At 45.1% G+C, this 23,373-nt stretch overlaps 1 protein-coding gene and 1 pseudogene across 2 annotated transcripts in view; one reads left to right on the top strand and one right to left on the bottom strand.

Annotated features, from left to right (window-relative positions):
* ctnnd2a (catenin (cadherin-associated protein), delta 2a) overlaps positions 1-23,373 on the top strand; it is a gene marked incomplete at both ends in the record, with an annotated part of 236,799 nt that overhangs the window by 42,917 nt on the left and 170,509 nt on the right. The gene's annotated exons all lie outside the window — the stretch shown is intronic.
* On the bottom strand, positions 8,190-9,093 carry LOC311355815 (annotated as a pseudogene). The gene has a single exon. The product of its transcript is annotated as an uncharacterized misc_RNA (transcript).

The raw sequence follows: 23,373 nt of genomic DNA, 5'->3' as shown, positions 1-23,373 counted from the left end.
AGTGGATGTTGTGAGATTGGGAATGAATTTGGACACAAACACACACAAAGACACACACAAACACATCCTGGTTAACTGTACATAACATGCTATATGTTTTCAATAATACAGTACACTCAAGGACTCCAGAGAGTTGTAGTACTGTTAGATAAATCAGCGTAAATATACCGCAACCCAGGCTAAAGAAAACATAGCTTTGGTCCGTCTTACATTTGAAAAGGTACGGCATTTTCAAACACCGTCAATGTCTCCCCATAATGACAATCATTTAACGATTAACTACAAAGCAAAACAATGAAAAGCCATTCTTACCGACATAACACCTCACATTCCAAAGCTCCTTTGCTTTCTAAAATGGAGGTGTTCATTACCATGTGACCCGGTCATGTATAAACCCCATAGCTTTACAGATGAATTGGCTATTCTACATCCATAGGTACCTGCCTGTCAGACAGAAGAACAGACCCATATAAAATCCCTCTTTGACAAATACATCCTCAATGTGACGGCATATGGGGGTGATTTGAGGAGCCATACTAATTGGCACACATCACATGCATGCAATCAGGGTATTTAAATATAAGTCATTCAAACACATGGCACAGTCAGCGGTGGCTTGCAGATATGTTTGAATTATATACATATATATATATATATACAAATATATATATACAAAATTACAAATATATATATACAAAATTACAAATATATACCTATATATATACCTATATATATATATATATATATATATTTGTAATTTGTGACACAATGCTTGAGACTTTAAAAATCAAAAGTATGACCTTTATTGTTTATATTATCATTGCTGATTGATTGAAACAAAGGAACAACACATTAACCTGACAGGAGCTGACAAGAGAGTTCTAAAGCCATGTTGAAGACTCTGTTGTGAATGCTGTCCATGAAACACACTAATGTGTCGAAGGCATTCATCATAATCCAATTAAATCCCCCCCTCCCACCTTCCCCACCTGGCCCCCTCCCCTTTAATAAGCGTTGGGTTAATCACGCTAAAAAATGATTAAAAAAAGAAAGAGGATATAATAATAATACATGGGAAAGGCTGAGCCCTCTTTTCTCATTGGTGACACTTATTCAGAGAGCCTCTATCAATCTACAGACACGCCCATATCCAAAAGAAATGTTTATCTTCTTTTTTAAATCTTCTTTTCTTTTATCTTCTTTTTTTAAACAGGGCGCCAGGTAATTATAAAAAAGAAAGAAAATAAACCTCAGAAATATATCAATATCCAAGTAGAATATAACTCATGGATAAAATAATCTCTCTTGGCTGGTAGGAGGAGAAGTGCTGGAGTGATGAGAGCCCACATGAACTAAATATGGGATGTGTGTTTCTCTATATTAAGAACTGAGCAGATTTAGCACTGTTGAGACCCTGATTGCAATTGTTGACTCGTTTTTTGTCATCTTCTTCCCATGGGTGGGTGTGTGGTAGTTTGTGTGTCTGTGTGTGTCCATGCGCCTGTGTGTGCGTGCCCATGTGTACGTGTACATGTTTGTGAGTATGTGGGGCTGCTATGTTTATCCAATGAGGGCTAATTTCCTGTACTGTCTTTTTTTTCCACTCACCAAGGGAGTAGGAAGTTGTTTTTGTCTATTGCTTTGTGTTTATGAGGGCATTATTGACTTTTCTATCAAGCGGAATGAGAAAGAGAGAGCAAGAGCAAAAGTTACGAGACAAAGCGAAGGAGAGAACCTGTGGGGAACGGTGAATTGAAAATTTTATTGTTGTACCGTTGGTTCTAATTAGACATCACAAGATATTTAAGAGAGAGAGAGAGAGAGCGAGAGAGATAGAGAGAGAGCTATCAAAAACACCCAACTGTGAAGGTTCTCTCACACACACACACACATACATGAACATTTGAACTCATATTTATGCTCGCCACTTTTATCGTGTTCTTCTCATGGATTTCGTCCCACTAGTTTCTTCCCTCTGTTGACATTTTTTCTCTCGCCCATGTTATTCTCTCTGTAAGCTGTATCCCTCTTCCTTTATGTAATGTCTGAAGACCAAAGCTATGCTAATGTCTGCCATAATTAGGACACTGAGGAAGTTCACTTGGAGACTGAGCGTGTGTATGCGTGTGTGTCTGTGTCTGTGTGGGAGGTGGGGGGGGAAATCTGCCAACTTTGTCATTTTGTTGGCTTAAAATGTAACCTGCTGATGTCAGCTTTAAAAATATATGCAAGACATTGTCAAATGCACACACACACACACACACACACATGCACACCATCATGCACACAATAAACAAACAGATGCATGTCAGGGAATTTCAAAGCGACAAAGTGGAGAGATGATTTCAATTTCGCTCATTGAGCCCTTAAATAATTTAACGGGGGATGAATCTGTCAGTGATTTGCCGCGTTTGAGCGTTAACATTTTATATGGCATATAAAACTGTTTTGTGGCTCCAGCTGTTGGTAGTCACAAACCAGAACTGATGTTGTTTTATGAAGGAGCATTACCGGCTGAAATACAGACACAACTTGTTTGTTTCGCCTGCGGTTTATCTTGACTGATCCAGGTCTGAGGCCTGACTCATCCTGTCCCGGCTGGTCAGAGCAGGGACGTGCACAGGAGTTTTGAGGGGTTGGATCGCGGACGAGCGCTATTGTTGATGGGGGGGTTCGATCGCGGACAAGCACTATTGCGGGCGTGATTGTTGAAGAACACTCAAGGCCGCAGTATACTCGCCGTTCCCAAGTTGTCGCGCGACGCTGTGACTATTTATACTCGCGCTGGTGGCCGCGACACTATTTGCAGTCTTCTCCTGAACAGAGGTGTCGCCACTGAGGAAAGGCTAGCCAACTTTTTACTATTTCCATGCACTAGAAGAAGAATAAAACGTAAACAATGGCAGAGCTGGCAGCAGCAATGATGTCACAGTCAATGTCGGCGACGATATTGTTTTTCCATATTTTGCGGCATGTGGCCTCATCCTTTCCAACATTAGTTGCGATTTCTCGCCATGAATTTCTGCACCTCTGGGCATCCCTGTGTTCTTTCATTGAAGTATCATACAGGTGCCTATAGGGGCGCACTTGCTCGGAAAGCTTGCCTTCGAAATGTTCCATCTTGTGCTTCCGCTTTGTCGTGCGCCACTGAAAAAAAAAGAGTGGGGCGTGACAGGGCTTAAATCCTGTCACGCCGGCGAGATCTACGTCATTTTGACATCACATTGTCGCGCGACAACTTGGAAACGGCGAGTATACTGGGGCCTTCAGAGGGCACTTTTTAATACGAGGCAAAAAGGGCAGGGGCTCAAGCACCCCTAGGGCCCTATGTGTGCACGTGCCTGGGTCTGAGGCTAGTAGAAACCATGGTGGAACCTAGTAGTCTGATGATTTTTAAAATTATTTCTTATTTACATTTGATGGCCGTTGACTCGAAGACAACCACACAATCTCCAAAACTGTGATAGAGTTAGGGCCTCTCATGGTGACTAACCAACCTGAAACCTTACTCAGAGAATTCACAGATATATCAGTGATGTTTGGTGTGTTATCACCATCTTAGAGACACACCTTAGCAAGAAAACATCACGGCAGCTGCACAAACTGCTGCCTCCTTCAACTGTAGTTTCTTATACCCTACTGGGTTCGCTGGAGATAAGAAATGTAGATACATTATATTTATACCCTATATACTCCTGGTACTCTGCCTGGTCGTATTAAATAATGACACACTTCACTGTTTCGTTGTCTATGGCAGTCAGACCCCCCCTGCCTCTCCTCTCCTGTAGTAACTGTGTTTGTAGATTCAGCCTCCACTGAGGATAAATGAATGAACGTAGTGTTGCGTGGTGTTGTTTTATCTCCTGTCCCTACAGGCTCTACTGTCTCCACAGTGTTGCGTAGACCTGCAGTGTTAAAAACAGGCCGCCGTCGCGATCTAACACAGTTACGCAATGAATTACTCTGATTCATTTATTGTTGTGGTTTTTTTAACTTTACGCGGGGAATAGGAGCGGGATTGGTCAGTACAGAAGCAAATCTGTACCATAATTCAAATTAAAGTGGATTAATAGAAATGCTTTTTCATTTTCGGAATATAGCTGCATTTTTTAAACCATATTTTTTATTCAAGATTTATTCAGTACAGGATGTATTTAAATACAGTGCCTTGAATTATTTTTTTATTTTTTTGTCAAGCAAGTCCCACCCACCCACCCACAATACCCGCATACTGCCATGAAAATAATAAAGTAAATAAATAATGATAATACTTAATCATAATAATCATATTAATAACATTAATAGAAAATATATTAAATTAACCAGTAAAGAAAAGTGACAAGTGACAAAATAACAAGGGAGGGGGGCATTCTGCACTCTGTTATATGCCTTTTAGTTATGCACAGTCAAAACTAAATATATCAGGGCTCTATTGTCTTATGGGAGAGTGTTGAGCCTGTCAAAATACAAAATCAACTGTCCCATATTTTGTGGAATTTTCTTATTGATCCTCTGGTGAAGTACTTAATTTTCTCTCATTTCAGGAAAAACATTAGATCACTGTAACAGGTAATGAGCGAGAGGAGACCCAATGTTTGGGAGGAAGAAGTCTTTATTCGCCTCCAAGACGCTTAAATTACAACTTAAATAGCACGTTGCGGATTCTACCACATCTGACCATATAAACTGAAATAAGATGATGCTCTTAGCAACCGGTCGTGTCCTCCCGTCCGCAACACCTTCCTTCTCTGGTTTTTCCTTCCCCTCACTGAAAAACAAAGCACACATAAATACACCTCCTTGATTGGCCCTGATCGCGGGCACCTGTCCGCAATCAGGTCCAATCCCCCCCCAGCCGATCCGGTGTGCTCCCAACCGTCCTCTACCTCCCCCCGCAGGCCAGACGTCGCACGTCCCCCTCCACATACCCCCACCGCCCGACACAGGCCGGGGTTACATCCGGCCGCCAACTTACTCCCCCCCCCCGGAACGGGAGAGGAAGTCCGCCACGGCCATCTGCGCCCCAGGCCTGTGCACGACCCGAAAGTTGAAGGGCTGCAACGCGAGATACCACCGGGTGATCCTCGCGTTGGCGTCCTTCATGCGGTGGAGCCACTGGAGGGGGGCGTGGTCGGAGTAGAGGGTGAACGCGCGCCCCAGCAGGTAGTAGCGAAGGGTGCCGACCGCCCACCGGATGGCGAGACACTCCTTCTCCACGGTGCTGTACCGACCCTCCCGGTCTGATAGTTTCCTGCTCAGGTACAGCACCGGCCGGTCGACCCCCTCCACCTGCTGGGTCAGGACTGCGCCCAACCCCCTATCCGACGTGTCCGTCTGCAGGGAAAACGGGAGATCAAAGTTAGGAGCACATAGGACCGACTTTCCACAGAGGGCTGTTTTAATAGCCTCAAACGACACCTGACATGACTCCGACCACTGGACTGTATCTGGGGCCCTCTTACGGGTGAGATCGGTCAAGGGGCTAGCCAGGTCAGAGAAGTGTGGTACAAACTGCCTGTAGTACCCGGCCAGCCCCAAGAACCGTCTCACCTCCTTTTTGGTTCTGGGCCGAGGGGAGGCGTCGACCGCTGCGGTCTTTGCGACCTGTGGTCGGACCTTCCCCTCCCCCAGGTGGAACCCCAGATATTGGATCTCCCTCCGCCCGATCACGCACTTCGCCGGGTTGGCCGTGAGCCCCGCCCGTCTCAGCGACTGAAGAACGGCCGCCACCTGCCGCACATGCTGCTCCCACGTTCCACTATAGATGACGATGTCATCAATGTAGGCAGCAGCATACGCGGCGTGGGGCCGTAACACCCGGTCCATCAGCCGCTGAAACGTGGCCGGGGCCCCCGAACAACCCGAACGGAAGCACCTTAAACTGATAGAGACCGAGCGGAGTGGAGAAGGCCGTTTTTTCCCGGGCTGCTGGAGATAGCGGAATCTGCCAGTAGCCCTTCGTGCAGTCCAGAGTCGTGTAAAAGGTGGCCATGCCAAGCCGGTCCACAAGCTCGTCGATCCGGGGCATTGGGTAGGCGTCAAACTTCGACACCGCATTCACCCTCCGGTAGTCTACACAGAACCGGACAGACCCGTCCGGCTTCCCCACCAGCACGACGGGACTGCACCAGTCACTGTGCGACTCCTCGACCACACCCAACTCCAACATGGTTGCTAATTCACGCCGCACCACATCTTGTTTGTGGACGGGCAGCCTGTAGGGGCGTGTCCGCACCGTTAACCCGGGCTGCGTCTCGATGTTGTGAGTAATTAGCGAGGTGCGACCGGGCAGGGGCGAAAAGACGTCGGCGAACTGGAGTTGCAGATCGGCCACGTCCCGCGCCTGACCCCCTGAAAGACCCTCGCCCTGTCCGACCGGGGGGGTGGGGCCTGGGCTAGGGACGTCCGGCCCGAGCTCTTCTCTCTCCGGCACCGACGACGCAAATGTGACAGGGACCACATCGTTCCACCTCTTTAGGAGGTGGATGTGGTAGATCTGTTTGTTTTCGCCCCTGTCCGAGCGCGCTACCTCGTAATCCACGTCCCCGACCCGCTGTGTGACCACAAAGGGTCCTTGCCACTTCGCGAGTAATTTGGTGCTAGAGGTGGGCAACAGCACAAGGACCTTATCCCCCGGGGTGAGATCGCGTAATCTAGTCCCTCTGTCGTACAGGCGTCGCTGACTCTCCTGGGCGCGGTGCAAGTGCTCACGTGACAATACCCCTAGTGAGTGAAGCTTTGCACGCAAGTCCATGACGTACTGGATTTCGTTCTTGCCGTCACTGGACCCCTCCTCCCAGTTTTCTTTAATGAGGTCCAGGACGCCCCTGGGCTTACGCCCGTAAAGCAACTCAAATGGGGAAAACCCCGTGGAAGCCTGGGGCACTTCCCGCACTGCAAACAACAGAGGGTCTAGCCATTGATGCCAATTCCGAGCATCCTCGTGTACAAATTTACGGATCATGGACTTTAACGTCCGGTTAAACCTCTCACACAAGCCGTCTGTGGCTGGGTGGTAGACGCTTGTGCGGATGGCTTTGACCTTCAATAACCCGTAAAGTTCCCTAATCGTGCGTGACATGAAATTGGTGCCCTGGTCAGTGAGAATCTCCTTTGGGATTCCCACCCGCGATATGACATGAAACAACGCCTGCGCAACGTTCTTCGCAGAGATGTTGCGCAACGGAATTGCTTCCGGGTATCGGGTTGCGTAGTCGATCAGGACTAACACAAATCGATACCCGTGTGCGGAACGTTCTAATGGCCCGATAATGTCCATGCCGACCCGATCGAATGGAGTTTCCACCAGGGGAAGGGGCCGTAAGGGAGCCCTGGGGACAGCCGGGGGATTCACCAATTGGCACTCGGGGCAGGATGCACACCACCTGCAGCACCTCCGCCCGAATCCCCGGCCAATAGAACCGGGCCATTATCCGGTTAAGTGTTTTCTCGTACCCTAAATGGCCCGCCATTGGGTTATAATGCACCGCCTGGAAAACCATTTCCCGACGACTCCTGGGTACCAACAACTGGGTGATCACCTCTTCACTCTGGGTGTCACGACTCACCCGATAAAGCCTATCCCTAACCACTATAAAGTGTGGGTAAGTCAGTGCTGCGTCTGGCCGGACCTTACCTCCATCAATAGCTATCACCTGGTCGTAGGCTGAGCTCAGTGTGGCGTCACGAGACTGCTCGAGGGGGAAATCCTCCACCGGTGGGAACGTCAGTGCTGGGACCTCGGGTTGAGGTTCCCCCGCCTCCCCCGATCCCTGAGCAGCGTCGGTCGCCCCCGCCTCGGCGCAGAACACCGCACACGACTTACATGTCCCTACCGGTCGTGACTGCACCCCCATAGTCCCCCTAACAGCCTGTGGAAACCCTCCCCAATCCAACCCAAGAATCAGGGGATGCGTGAGGCTCGAGCTAACCGCCGCCTTAACTCTATGCTTTTTCCCCCCCCAACGAATTTCGATAGGGACCAAAGGATACTCGTGCACATCCCCGTGTATACACCTCACCAAAACGCTCGACGCCTCCACCAATGCCTCGGACCGCACCAGACGCTGGTGGATCATGGTCTGCATGCAGCCTGAGTCCAACAGCGCCTGGTGCGTACCCCGCTGTATCCTCACCGGGATACGGTACGCCTCACCGGGACCGTGGGGAGGAGACCTGACCCACCTCCATCATGGGGCATTCCCGCCGGAAGTGGCCAGGCCGCCCGCACCGCCAGCAGCCCTCCCCTGCCGTCTGAGCGCCCGTCTGTGGAGTGGGGGGGGGAAGTGACTCATGTGCCCGCTCTGGACCGCCCCCCCCCCCCCCCCCTCTCGCCCTTGGTGCCGGTGTTGGTCGGTCCCGCCTCGGGGCCGCCGCCCCGACCCGTGGGCCTGCTACCGGCGGTCGCTGGCTCGCTATTGGTGGCGGCAGGTGGCTCTCCGCCAAGGCGACCGCAGCGGAGAGGCTCTCGGGCCTGTGGTAGCGGACCCAGGCGGAGGTCCTCGCCGGCAGCCCCTCTATGAACCGTTCGAGGACGAGCTGATCCACCACTTCCTCCGCCGTGTTCTGGTCCGGGACCAGCCACCTCCTGGCCTGGTCCCGTAGTTGCTGCGCATAGGCGAAGGGCCGGTCCCCCTCGCCGAAGGCCAGCGCCCGGAACCGCCGCCGATGTTCCTCTGGGTGCAGGCCCAGCCGATCCCGGATGGCTCGGGTGATGGCCTCGTAGTCCCGCTGGGCCCCGACCGGCAAACTGTGGGCGGCCAGCTGCGCCTCCCCCGTCAGGAGCGGCAGGAGATGGTGCGCCCACTCCTGGCGAGGCCACCCTGATACCTCGGCCACCCCCTGGAAGGTCCCCAGAAAGGCCTCGGCGTCGTCCGTCTCCCCCATCTTTGGGATGTGGATGTGGGGAGTGGCCGGCCGGGGTCCCTCGCCGTGTCCCCCGGAGGTGAGGAGCTCCCGGAGCAGGGCCCGATCCTCGGCCAGAGACTGGGCCAGCTCTGTGAGCACCTCGTTTTGGGCGTGGTGGAGCTGACTCTGTCGTTCCGACATCTGGGCCAGGTGTCCGAGCACATTTCCCAACGGGGACTGGTCCATTCTGTTCTCGCTCGCCCCAGATTGGGTTCCACTGTAACGGGTAATGAGCGAGAGGAGACCCAATGTTTGGGAGGAAGAAGTCTTTATTCGCCTCCAAGACGCTTAAATTACAACTTAAATAGCACGTTGCGGATTCTACCACATCTGACCATATAAACTGAAATAAGATGATGCTCTTAGCAACCGGTCGTGTCCTCCCGTCCGCAACACCTTCCTTCTCTGGTTTTTCCTTCCCCTCACTGAAAAACAAAGCACACATAAATACACCTCCTTGATTGGCCCTGATCGCGGGCACCTGTCCGCAATCAGGTCCAATCCCCCCCCAGCCGATCCGGTGTGCTCCCAACCGTCCTCTACCTCCCCCCGCAGGCCAGACGTCGCACGTCCCCCTCCACAATCACCAAGCCAGACAGACACTTTAGGTGGGTCAGGAGATTTCCACTGTAAAAGTATTCTTCTACGGGCTAGCGAGGAGGCAAAAGCATTCTTCTCATCAGTGGCCAACAAGATCTCATTAATAAATACTCCAAAGATGGCCATGTCTGCGGAGGGTTTCACTTTGGTATTAAATGCATCATTCAAAGTTTTGCAAACAGATGTCCAAAAATCTCTTAATTTTGGACAGGTCCAAAACATATGAGCCATATCTGCTGGTGCAGAATTACAGCGCTCACACCTATCCTGAATGTCAGAATATATTTTGGATAGATTGGATTTGGTGTAGTAGATTCTATGAAAAACCTTGAACTGTATCAGGCTGAGACAGGCACAGGATGATGTACCATTAACTCTAACCTGAGCGCAGTCCCAGACTGCTTCAGATATTTCCATCCCAAGTTCTTTTAGTTCTAAGCCGGTCTAGTGACGTTTCTTGGAGGGAAGTAATTATATTTGAGATAATTGAGATCTGTCTCTTGTGCTGTCTCCCGCAAAACCTTCCCAAGTCCTGAATCTGTTGGTAAAGTGGTAAATGTTGGACTCTGACTTTGAATAAAGTGACAGACCTGAAAGTATCTAAATAAGTCTGACTGCTGTAAGTGAAATTTTTCAGAAAGATCTGTAAAAGTGCTGTAAAAGACCATTCCTACACCACAATGTGAAGGTGTGGTCGATTCTAGCTGCAGGGAAGAGGTGGTTGTCACAAATTGGGCTATATACAGAGAATTCTTTAAGCTTGAATTTTTGTCTGAATTGTGCCCATATTTTAAGAGTGAAAATTACCACTGGGCTTGATGTGAACTTGGAAGGTGAGAATGGTCATTTTGCTGTAATTAAAACAGAAAGTGAGGTAAAAGTGCAAGAGTTCACCTCAATTTTGCACCAATCCAGTTCTGGAGCGTGATACCAGTGTACAACTTTTTGTATATTGGACACCCAGTAATATTTTTTCATATTGGGAAGTGCTAGGCCACCCTGGTCTCTATGTCTTTCCAAAAGTTCTCTGCGAATTCTAGGATTTTTTCCAGCCCATAAAAATGAAGACATTAACTTGTCTAAAGACTGGAAGAAAGAGTTGGACAAAAAGACTGGGAGACACTGAAATAGATACAAAAATGTAGGTAAGACGTTCATCTTTATACAATTAACTCCACTTGCAAGAGATAAATAAAGGACAGATCATCTCTTTAAATCTGCTTCCAATTTGAGTAAGAGGGATTTTAAATTATTTTCATAAAGATCAGACAAAGCACGGGTGACTTGTATCCCTAAGTATTTAAAGCCAGACTTTGACATATGGAAAGGGAGTTTATTGTCTGATATCTGAAGGGCTAGATTATTGATTGGAAAGCATTCACTTTTGGAAAGGTTCAATTTGTAACCTGAGAAAAGCCCAAAGTAATTTAGAATATTAACAATATTAGGAACGCATGACACTGGATCTGAAATATAAAGCAGCAGATCGTCTGCATATAAAGAAACCCCATGCTCAGCTCCCATCCTATGGATTCCAAGGATGTCGGGGGCCGTTCTGAACTTAATTGATAGCGGCTCAATAGCTAGTGCGAATAGCAAAGGGCTGAGGGGACATCCCTGACGTGTGCCCCTTGACAGAGAGAATAGATGGGAAGATAATTAGTTTGTAATTACTGATGCTTTAGGAACGGTATATAATAAGCGGATCCAAGAAATGAAATCTGAGCCAAAACCAAATCTCTCCAAGACAGCAAATAAATAACACCACTCAACTCTATCAAATGCTTTTTCAGCATCCAGGGAGACAACAACTTCAGGTGTCTCCCTGGACGCTGGAGAATGTATAACATTTAAGAGTTTGCGTATATTTGTGAAGGAGTGACGGCCTCTCATGAATCCGGTTTGCTCCATTGAGATGATTTGGGATATTACATTATCCAATCTTGAGGCAAGAAGTTTAGCTAAAATCTTGACATCTGTGTTTAACAAGGATATAGGTTGGTAGAATCAATCAAGTGGATCCTTGCCTGGCTTTAAAAGAAGTGCGATGGACACCTCAGTCAGAGTCTGTGGTAAATGACTGATTAAAAGAATGATTAAACATTTCAAGTAGGATAGGAGCAAGTTGAGAAGATAATCTTTTGTAGAACTCCACATGATAGCCATTTTCTGAATGGAATCAACAATCTCCTGCAGATGTATGGGCTTATCAAGGTTGTCTTTAGCAGCCGCATCTATATTAGGTATATCTATACTATCCAAGAAAGTTCTCATGTTTGAGTTATCTTGTGGGGATGTAGATGTATATATTTCTGAGTAGAATTCTATTCTAAGTATTATTAATTTCAATCTATTGTCAATGTCTAATTTTAATCTATGGTCAATGACTGTGAAGTACTGAGATGCGGCTCTACATTTCAGCTGATAAGACAGAAGACGGCCTGCTTTCTCCCCATGTTTGTAATAATGACCTTTTGACCACAACAGGTGTTTTTCAGTTCTTTCTGTTGATAATAAATCATATTGAGATTTCAGTGCAATTCTCTCTTTATATAACTCTGGCGTCTGGGTGGTGGAATATTGCCGGTCTATGCTTCTAATTGACACAATGAGTTCTTGTTCCTTCTGCTTTCTCTCTTTATTGAGTGAAATAGTGTATGATATAATCTCCCCTCTTATAACAACTTTAAGCGTCTCCCATAAAGTAGATGGAGATATGGAGTCTGACTTGTTAAATAGCATAAATTCATCTATCGCCTTCGATATGAGATTGCAAAAGTGACTGTCTGTCAGTAGGGCTGTATTTAATCTCCAGGTGCTACGCTGTGTCAGATTTTGAGCAAATAAAAGGTCAAGAAACACTGGTGCATGATCTGACACAACACTAGCAGAGTACTCTGCCTTCTTTACCGCAGGAAGAAGTGTTTTATCAATAAAGAAAAAATCTATCCTACTATATGTATGGTGAACGTGTGAAAAATAGGAGAATTCCTTTTTATGTGAATAAAAGAACCTCCATGGATCAACACAACCAGTCTTATCTGCAAATTCACTAAGAGCTTGAGACATTTTGGAGCGTGCTAAAGTCTTAGGGTTGGAGCGATCCATGGCTGGATCTATTAGTGTTAAAGTCTCCAGCAAGAATTATGTGAATTCAAATTCGGAATGAGAGAAGTAAGTTTATTTACGAAGTTGACATCATCCCAATTTGGGGCGTATATGCTTGCTGGAGTGTTAAAGAGTGACCGTGATACTATCACAAATCGTCCTTGGGGGTCAGATTGTTTGGGATGGCGTAAAAATACTTTTTTATGAATTAAGATTGCTGCCCCCCGTGCTTTAGTGTTGAAGTTAGAATGGAAACTCTGTCCTCCTAAGCCTTACTTGGTCTGCTATTTTCAAATGCGTTTCTTGCAAAAATATTATTTCTGCATTTAATTTCTTTAAGTGGGAAAATATCTTTGCTCTCTTATTTGGCCCATTCATTCCTTTTATATTCCAAGTAATAAAACAAGTTGGTGTTGCACCTACTTCAGCCCTGACATTATTTATATCTTTTGACATATTCTGTTAAAAAGAAAAAGAAAATAAGAAAGTGCGCCCCATAATTCGTCAATAACCTCCAAAAACATAAGTATACAAAACAAAACAAAAAAAAATCCCATTTAGCAGTATACAATCCCCATTCAGTACAAAATAAATGATTAGTTGACTTAGAAATTGGCCCCCATCCCTGCTATGTCTGCCTCTAGAACAAGAGCAGACTGCAGGCTCACTCCTAACTCTAAGCGCTTCCAAAAACTCCCTTTGTTTTCAACAACCTTGCTCTCTAGAGAGCCCCTGAGTTCTGACAAAATTAATGAAGAGGAAAAAGAAAAAATCCTCCTATAATTCCAAAGTACTTATGTTCATGAATAAAAATTAAAAAAAGACAAGCTTAAAGATAACAAACCAAAAACAAAGGTCCACTGAAACATGCCTTAACAGTCCACGACATACCCTAAAGTGGAGCCTATAGCTCCACAGTCCGTATGTTAGTTAGTTTCAAATGTAGCCACTATAGTTTACTACTTTACCCATTGTTGATGAATGGATGTTGCGTTAATCCTCCTGTTCGGAAGAAGCCGGAATGTTGAGGTTTCTCTCAACTTTTTGGGAGTAGAAGGTCTCAGCATCCGCTGGTGTCTCAAACATAAATGTTTCCCCTCCATAGGTCACACGTAAACACGCAGGGTAGAGTAGCCTGAACTGAATTCCCTTCCGATAGAGAGCCATGTCCTCTTTGTCCCATCATTGCAAGGTCGTTGGCATTAGAAGTGGTCGCCGTGTCAGCTACTTTGTCACTTAGCGTTAGGCTGGGCTTCTTTGTCTCAGAATCTTTCTTTGGCATGTTCCAGCAACCCCAAAAAAATATAGCAAATGAAAAAATAAACTTAATAAACTATTTCTTCGATGAAAGTTTGTGTATATAGGAGTTTTAAGGTAATTAAGGTCAAATTCTCAGGAGACTCTCGATCGCACGTCTTGTTCCTACATGTCCAAACCGGAAGCCTATAGCTGCATTTTTTGACACATAAATAAAATTAATAATAAATCATCCAAACTAGGGCTGGGCGATATGGCTGAAAACTGTATCACAATATAAGTGTTTCATATCGGTCGATATCGATAATTATTGATAATTTTTATGACCTATTTAAAATAAGGACCAGGAGAAAATGATAAACGTAAAGTTTATTTTAAATGATGAATAAATTAACATCACAATGCAAACTTGAATGAAAACAATTATCAAAAGTGTTTAAAGTTCTCAAAACTACCTTCATATATATTATTTACTGCAAGTTTAGTGCAAATTTCACCCTCTGGTGAATAACATTTTTGGTGCATGTGACAATATTACCTGGTGCACGAAACAATATTACCCCCAGTACTAAAAATTCTTTCTGAGGGGGTACTGGTGGCTGGGATGCACAAGTACTTTCTTGCCAGCTCTGACAATCTGGGGAAGTTGTGTTCATGGAGCCTCCACCAGTCCAGGGGTTCAGACTCACCGTCTGTATCAGGGCACATCAGGTACCTTTCCAGCTCACTCTCCACTTAGTTGTTCATCAGTGAGAGGCAATTCACTACCTCAGACCTTTTTGAAGAAGCTCCCCAATGACTTGCGTTTCTTCTTCAAGCCCAGTGGTAGAGGTGGTTCAGTGGCAGCCGCAGCCACAGCTCCTCCTTCTGCACCTTGGTCTGCTGCTCCATCAGAAGCCCCTGCCTGTGACTGGCCTTGGTCTTCATTCACTACCTCAGACACTGCTCTCATTTTAATGGCCCCTACCGTCTCTGGTCTGATGTACTGGACTTTAAACCTGGGGTCCATCAAGGTAGCCATGTCAAGGAGATCATCTGTGTCAGGGCCAGCATTTTTCTCATCAAGATAGGTCATTATCTTCGTCTTCATCTCTTTTGTGAGTTGAGTGTCCCCCTCATTTACTTGGAGCGGAACAGGTGGAACACAGGCTTCACATAAGAGACTGTCACATATGACTCCCCAGAAAGGGAGTCTGTAAACTCCAGGAGAGGAGTTAAGGCTGCATTCATTGACTCAAGGACATCAATGTCCTGCCACGTTGGGATCAGGTGCCTACTATTTTTGTCAGAAGACAGAACTTCAGTGATGGCCTTTTGTTGCTCTAGGACCCTTGCCACCATCTTTTGTCTTGAGCCCCACCTGGTTAGTGACTCTGTGACCAGCTGGTGTGTGGGAAGATTGAGACGTTGCTGTGCTTTGGAGAGTGCACTCTTTTTCTTCCAGGAGTAGGAAAAGGCAGAGACCACTTTCTTGCAAACCCCTACAGCCCTGTCCACTCTTTTATCCTTTCCTGCGGCACCTGCAGAAAAACAATGACGTAACAATGTGTAAATAATAGATAATAGATAAGGTTGAGTCAGTCAGGAAGTCAGTATGTAAAGCTGCTTTCATGGATAATAATAATAAAAAAAAATAATAATAATAAAAACAACAAAAAAAAAAATAATAATAAGAAGAAGAAGAAGAAGAAGAAGAAGAAGAAGAAGATTATTATTATTATTATTATTATTATTATTATTATTATTATCTCATTCCTCATCCTCATCCTCATCCGCTTATCCGGGGTCGGGTCACGGGGGCAGCAGCTCATCTCATTGTATTGGCTAATTAAATCAATACAGGAACCAAAATGAAGGACTACCATCAAAATGACAACGCTACTCACCAATAGCAGAGTGCAAACGATGGCCAAAACACTGTAGTCGGGTCCAGTCGTTCAGTGAAGTCGCCTTGATCACATTTGCCCCACTGTCTGTGGTGATGCACACCATTTTGTCTTCAGTTAGACTCCAGGACAACAATGCCTCCTTCAAGCCTTCTGCTATAATTTCTCCTGTGTGATCTTCAGGGAAATATGCTGTTTCGAGGCATCTGGTTTTCAGATTCCATTCCTGGTCTATGAAAGCTCATGTATGGCTCTGAAGTACGGCTTGACCACAGGTCAGAGGTTGTGGCAAAGTACCTGGCTGACACGATTTCTTGTTGCACAGATTCTCTGCACATCGTGTAGAGTTTGGGAATGGCAGTCTTAGAAAAGTACTTTCGCCCTGGAATCACGTAGCGTGGGTCAAGCACGTGAAGGAGATTTTTGTAACCGGCCTTCTCGACGGTACTGAGTGGAAGCATATCCTTAGCTATGTGATATGCCACTGCCTGGGTTATGTCTTTATAGCGTTTGGATGCTTTGTCATAAGGTACTGATGCTGAGTACCTCTCCATGGTGGTCTGCTGCTGCTTTTGTGGTGTTGCATATTCAGCAACAGGTGTGGATGGCCGTTGTTGTCGGATACGGCTGTGCTCCAAAGAGTGAGAGCGGCTAAGGTGGTAAAACAAGTTGGTTGTATTACCAGTCTTGGTGGGGACGATGGTCTTGCACAATTTGCAGACAACATTGGTCTGACTACGGTCTGACTGAAAATCCAAACTGCATTTTCATCTTCTTCTTCAATATTGCTCATTTTGTAACTTAATTAAAATGAAAAAGAAAAAAAAAAGAAAAAGATTTAATTTTCAAAAGATGCCCCGGCAAATTTACATTTACTTACTTACTTATTTAATTTAGGGCATTTAGCAGATGCTTTTATCCAAAGCGACTTACAATAAGTACATTTGTCATAAGAAGTGAAACAATACATCGCCGTCGGTACAGTAAAGACGTTCATAGAACCAAGTGCAAGTACTAACAATCGCCAGGCTAACCCCATTCCCCAACACAATTAAGTACATGCTACACAATTAAGTACAGTGAATGAATACAACCTGCATTAAGTGCGTTCATCAAGTTCATCAAGTGCCATCAAGTGCCATAGTTATCAAAATTCTATTTGAAATGTCAAATTTGAAAATTAAAATGCATAAGCAGAAAGGCATTTTCATTTCAAGGTCATTGCTGCATTATTTGACTCATAAATAAAATTAATAATAGCTCATCCAAACTGCATTTTAATTTTCTTCTTCAAGACTGCTCATTTTATGACACAACTAAAAAGAAAACAAAGAGGACATTGCTTTTTCGTTTTCATGCCCGCCCCCCGCAAAAAAGAGTCCATAATTCAATTTGAATTCTCAATCCCAAGCGGCACAGGAGAGTGACGTCAGTGGCCGTTCTTCTTCTTCAGTTCCGAGTCTGACCGTGATACGCATCTAATACGTTAGGGGTCGGTGTGCATATTTGACGCTGGGGCAAGAGGAGAGTGTGAAGTAGAGTGCGCTGGTACAGCGGGAAAATCCCAAGCATGGCAAAATCTGTGCCAGAGCTGCTGAGGGAGGCTGTAGCTGCCCTGGAAAGGCAACAAAATCAGAGTCTCCGTCTAACAAGGATTGTGAGATGGCGTCAGGGAGCACCATGTTGTGTGCAGGTGAGCTCAACCAACCCGGAAAGAGAAGAACGGCCACTGATGTCACTCTCCTGCGCCGCTTGGGATTGAGAATTCAAATTGAATTATGGACTCTTTTTTGGGGGGGCGGGCATGAAAACGAAAAAGCAATGTCCTCTTTGTTTTCTTTTTAGTTGTGTCATAAAATGAGCAGTCTTGAAGAAGAAAATTAAAATGCAGTTTGGATGATATATTATTCAATTTATTTATGAGTCAAATAATGCAGCAATGGCCTTGAAATGAAAATGCCTTTCTGCTAATGTATTTAAATTTTCAAATTTGACATTTCAAATTGAATTTTGGTAACTATTTGCCGGGGCATCTTTTGAAAATTAAATCTTAAATGTCCTTTTCTTTTTCATTTTAATTACGTTACAAAATGAACAATATTGAAGAAGAAAATGAAAATGTATTTTGGATGATTTATTATAAATTTTATTTATGTGTCAAAAAATGCAGCTATATTCTGAAAATGAAAAAGCATTTCTGTTAATCCACTTTAATTAGAATTATGGTACAAAAAAAGAAACACAAGTAAACACAAAGGCAAGAGATTGATCTACACGGGTTGGTTGCGCCACTCTTTGGGGTAATCGGGCGCCTGTTGTTGTTTTTTTGTTTTAGTCTCTGCCGTTTTCTCGTACCCAACGTGCAGCCGTATTATAGAAAAGTTGTCTGCCATTATGCGTGCGTTTCATAACTGTGGCAAGACAACCCCCCAATCCCCCCATTCAGCCCCCTGCAGGACTCATCAGCTCATCACACATCAGCTCGTATGCACGCACCAAGCATGCACGCACGCGCACATTCAAACTCTCTCTCTTTCTCTGTCTCTTGCTCTATTTCTCTATTTCTCTCTCTCTCTCTCTCTCTCTCTCTCACTCATACACGCATAGACATTTATATTCACACACATCATCACAGCCAAACAACACACACTTAAAGGAGTTACAGCGCAGTAATTGAAGTCAAGCTTGGCCAGTATAGCAACAGATAATTAAGAAGTACATATCTTCAAGAATAAGCATTTCTCGTGGTGATAACGTTGACGACTGCCGAAGTCATATGCAGGAAGGAAGTTGGAAGAAATGAAACCATGTTGTGTTTGTTGCCTTGTAACTTCTGCTCGCCATATGGCTGTCACAGCTGCACACAGCGCAAGTCCACTTTACATTCAAGCAAACACACGTTCACGCAAAGAAGTACGACATCACGACAACGATGTTGAGTGTGTGAAGCACTGAGAGACTCTCGGATACACACACTCACAAGCAACATCACATTAACACACTTATCGAGTGTGCTCCCGTCCACAATCCACATAGGCATGTGTAACCTAAAGTTACATGCCGCAAAGTTGAACAGATGGGGAATTGAAAAAATGACACAAACACAAATATTATTTGTAACTAATCAGTAACAAACAAATTCAATATTAGCATTTTAAATAGTGGTAAAATAAACACATTTAATAATAAATATTTTTTATCTGAAACACTGCTAGCATCAAAATTATTTAAACAGAAGAATATGGTTGAGAGTGTGGTTGGTGGAGTTAGCAGTCAATCTAAAGGTAAGTTGGGGATTTGTAAGCCAAAGAGAATGGCGGCACTCCTTCATAGTTGGCCGAGTTAGCCCCCCGGAAGGTGGGACTGCCTTCGTGTTCCTTCTACAGACGGAAGGTTAGGCGCATCCTACTCTTTAGAGGACGAGCCAAAGCGACTAGTGAATATTTCTCTGTACAAACAGAATGTTGGGTAATTTCAAAGTAGCTTTTGAGTGAACCGACAACACATGTATAGATATTTGTAACCTTTTAAAATAACCTAAAGATTTATGAAGAAATAGCAAGTAGTAGCAGTGTTTTCCAACAAACCAGAGAAAAGTTTTCTCTCCACTTCAAGTTTGGTTAAGCGCCATACTTTATCATGGCGAGGCTCCATTTAACAAATAAAATGCAAACACACGCATGCACACACACACACACACACACACACACACACACACACACACACACACACACACACACACACACACACACACACACACACAATCTCTCTCTCTCTCTCTCTCTCTCTCTCTGTCTCTGTCTCTGTCTCCATCTCTGTGTGTCTCTCTCTCTCTCTGTCTCTGTGTGTGTGTGTGTGTGTGTGTGTGTGTGTGTGTGTGTTACTGGACTCTTTCTCTCTCTCTCTCTCTCTCTCTCTCTCTCTCTCTCTCTGGGCAGATAACATGACACCCACTATTAGGACTTGGGTTCACAATAGACATGGTCAAGATACAAGAAAGATGTCTTTAACATGGTCAGGCTATTTTGTAATCTGTCTAGTTCTGTCCCTCTTGATGAACATCCCCCCCAACACCAGCCATTGGCATATTACACACACACACACACACACACACACACACACACACACACACACACACACACACACACACACTAACAGAAAGAGTGGCTCAGGTGTCCCTCTCTGCCCCCCACCTGCAGAAGTCTCAAGTAACTGTCATTAACAAAGACATCTCTGTCTCCTCTGTTCTGCCTCCCCCTCTGCCCCTTCTCCCCTCCCCTACCTCCACCCCCCCCTTCCCCCCTTTGCCTCTTTCATCTTTAACATATTCAAAGTTAAAAATGGCCAGTGAGCAAAAGTGATACTGCATACGTTAAGTAACTATTGGATGGCTTGGTGGTTGAACCTGCGACCATGTATGTACTATGCCTCGTAGGGTTCGATTCCCACCTGTGGTCCTATCCTACATGCCGTTTCCTCTCCTTCAACCAACCATCCATAAAGGGACCGAAAAAGCCCATACAAATATTAAACACACCTTGTGCCAATGAATGGTTCATATTAACATTGGTTGCAAGACAATACAAGGAGCATAATGAAAATAGCAGGGAAAAGCACAGTGTGAGTCAAGAAAAGTTGAGTGGTGGGTGGCTGGGAGTTTATTACAGCGAGGAAATACCCACCACAGCCACGTAGCCTTGAGTTGCTGCCACAGACCTCCATTTACCCTCTGGTCAATTCCAATGCTCATGCTGGTAGCATGAGGAACCAAGACTTAACTCAAGCCTTTTTAAGGCCAGAGACCGAGAGAGAGAGCAAGTTGAAAAATACGGAAACAAGGGGAGGAGGAGGTGTGAAAGTGGAACGGATTTATGGAGCTTAAGAGAAAACTGAGTGATCTGTGTGCACGTGGGGCTGGTGGGGGTGGTGGTGGTGTGTGTGGGGGCTGGTGTTTAGTATGCACATGGGGAGTGGGAGACTAGTGACCTTTTTATCAGGCACCATTCAGGCGCCATTCTTCTTCCTTTATTCCACTAATTTTTGTCTCACTACTCATTTCTTTGTATTGATTGGCATAGGGCAAGTGCGATAGGGCAAAAGACGGGGACAGAGTGAGAGAGAGAGATTTAAAACGAGAAGGTCATTTCTTGGTTTGATGATGTTTTTGTGTTTTGTAAAGAGAATACTAAAGAAATACCAAGTGGTGTTAATAGCTACTCATAGGCCACTTCATACTGCTAGGACCTCATGGCTGGTCGACACAGATCCACACACACACACACACACACACACACCAACACAAATACATAAACAAACACACACACATATACTCACTCACACTGTGTATGGATATTATTAGAGCAAAGTAAGGACTGAATACTCTCTGCATTCCAACTAAAAGGAGAATTTATATATATATATATATATATATATGTACATATAGTAATATTTATAGTTGTTATTCAAGCCATTCTGTTTAAATGATTTACTCTTGCATGAGCAAAATCTTTCATTGAATGAATGAATGAATGAATGAATGAATGAATGCATCTCACTTAACTACGTCAATTACATTTTTACTTGTAGGTCAAATTAACATCACCAGTTTAATCAATTTGTGGTGTGTGGCTGAAGAGGGAAAAGGAACAGACTCACCACCTTAGAGCACTGGTCATTTGAACCAGCCTTACTGGGAGAACCAATAGGGTTGGACTCACTCCTTTGCAGCTCCCTTATTGGTCAAGTGTAGCTTTGACTCAAGTCTGACTCCTGACTATCTCACACTTTATCCAAGCGATTTTTTTGGACCTCCAACATGCTTTTGTTAAAATCCGATTGTATAATATTAATGATCCTGCCATGATCATTAACCTGATCACAATGTTCCATGGGAATTTGAATCACTCAAACATAGTTTATACAAGGTGGAGTTTACAATATAACTTTTTTATAGTACACCTGAGTGCTGAGGTGGGCATTTCTATTTCCCATTACCACTGTTATTAACACATGACTAGTTATTAAAATGTTAATATAGTTATCATTCCTAGAAGAGACGCATGGGCTGACAAGACCAACAACTACCTGGTCACATGCACACGCACAAAAGTTCAAGTGTGCGTGTATGTTCCGGGATGAGCAGGTACGTGATAGGTCAGTGAAGCTGTGTGTGTGTGTGTGTGTGTGTGTGTGTGTGTGTGTGTGTCCATATGTGCGTCTGTGTGTCTGCAGACATGAGTGTGTGCTTGCATGTGGAGAAGAGTCGAGACCTACTGGATAATAACTTCAGCAGGGGGGCGGGACCACATGGTTGCCATGGCGACTTTTGTTGCATGCACTTTTGTTCTGGCTGGAGAGAGTAGTAGGTAGCAAGCATAAGCACACACACACACACACATACACACACTATGCTGTGGAATCCTACACCATGCCTATTTTTGAGACCAACTCACTGAGGTAAAGCAGGGAGCTCCACCAAAGTGCAGGATCACCATGGCTCTGATTCCCTTCGGCTGGCAAGGTAATCTTACCTTTCTTGTCCTAGTATACAGATTTTTATGTTTCAGGAATTATCTGGTTCAATCATGTTGAGCGTTACAGTATGATACAGTTTAAAGTGTGACTTAAGGACTTGACAGCAAATTTGTAAGCAAGGTTAGTACTTTGTGATGTAACCTTTTCTATTAATTTGCAACATATGCATTTCGCAAAAACCTGCCGATGAAATTTCTGAAGCTGAATCAGTTTTTGTGTAAAGGTCCCATGGCATGCTATTTTATGGATTCTTTAATATAGGTGTTAGTGGGCCCCTAATACAGTACTTGAAGACGTTCAAGAAATTCAGCCTTGGTGCAGAGTTACAGCCATTACGAGCCAGTCCCACAATGAGCTCTCCACAAACGTGCCGTTTTTAGAGGCGGGTCGAGGTGGAGGGTGGGGGTGTGGCCCTGAGCAGCTTGTGCTCAGGTACCACGGTACCATGCGCTGGTGTTTACAGTGGAACACTGAACACTCCGGGTGCTCCGGCGGGACTTGGGAGTCCTGGAGCTCTATATCTAAATAATATCATATTATATTTAGATATCTATATAATATAATATATATTATCATGGTCAAAAGCTGTTTGCTCCGCCGGTTGATATTAGGAAACTCAAACGACTCCGTCGGGTTCTCAGACGCCTCTGGTTCTTCCACTTCCACGTCAATATTAAGTACAGACTGAACCGCGAAATGGAGGAGAAACGGATTGTTGCCCGGGGTTGTCTCGCTGACCGTTACTGGGGCAGCGGGGCTCCGGCGGGAGACAACCCCGGGCAACGGGCAGCGGGCAGTGGGTCTCCGGCAACAATCCTTTTCTCCTCCATGTCGCGGTTCCCAATTCCTTCTCAACCATGGCCGAGTTAACCCGCACTATGAATCTCGTTGTGGTAATACCAGAGACCTCAGAGAACCCGACGCAGTCTAGTCTTTTCACCAAATGGGAGCTTTATGCAAGCTTGCGTTATTGTGTTGCGTGTTATGCGCCATAACACCAATAGCAGAACGGTTATCCAAATAACAAAGAACACTTGCGTTACAGTGTGTGTATTCACACACACACACACATGTGGCGCTC

Source organism: Micromesistius poutassou (assembly GCF_964030765.1).
Source record: "Micromesistius poutassou genome assembly, chromosome: 11".
Lineage (NCBI taxonomy): Eukaryota > Metazoa > Chordata > Actinopteri > Gadiformes > Gadidae > Micromesistius > Micromesistius poutassou.
The sequence above is the reverse complement of the archived record's forward strand: the minus strand, read 5'-3'. Positions and strand labels throughout refer to the sequence as shown.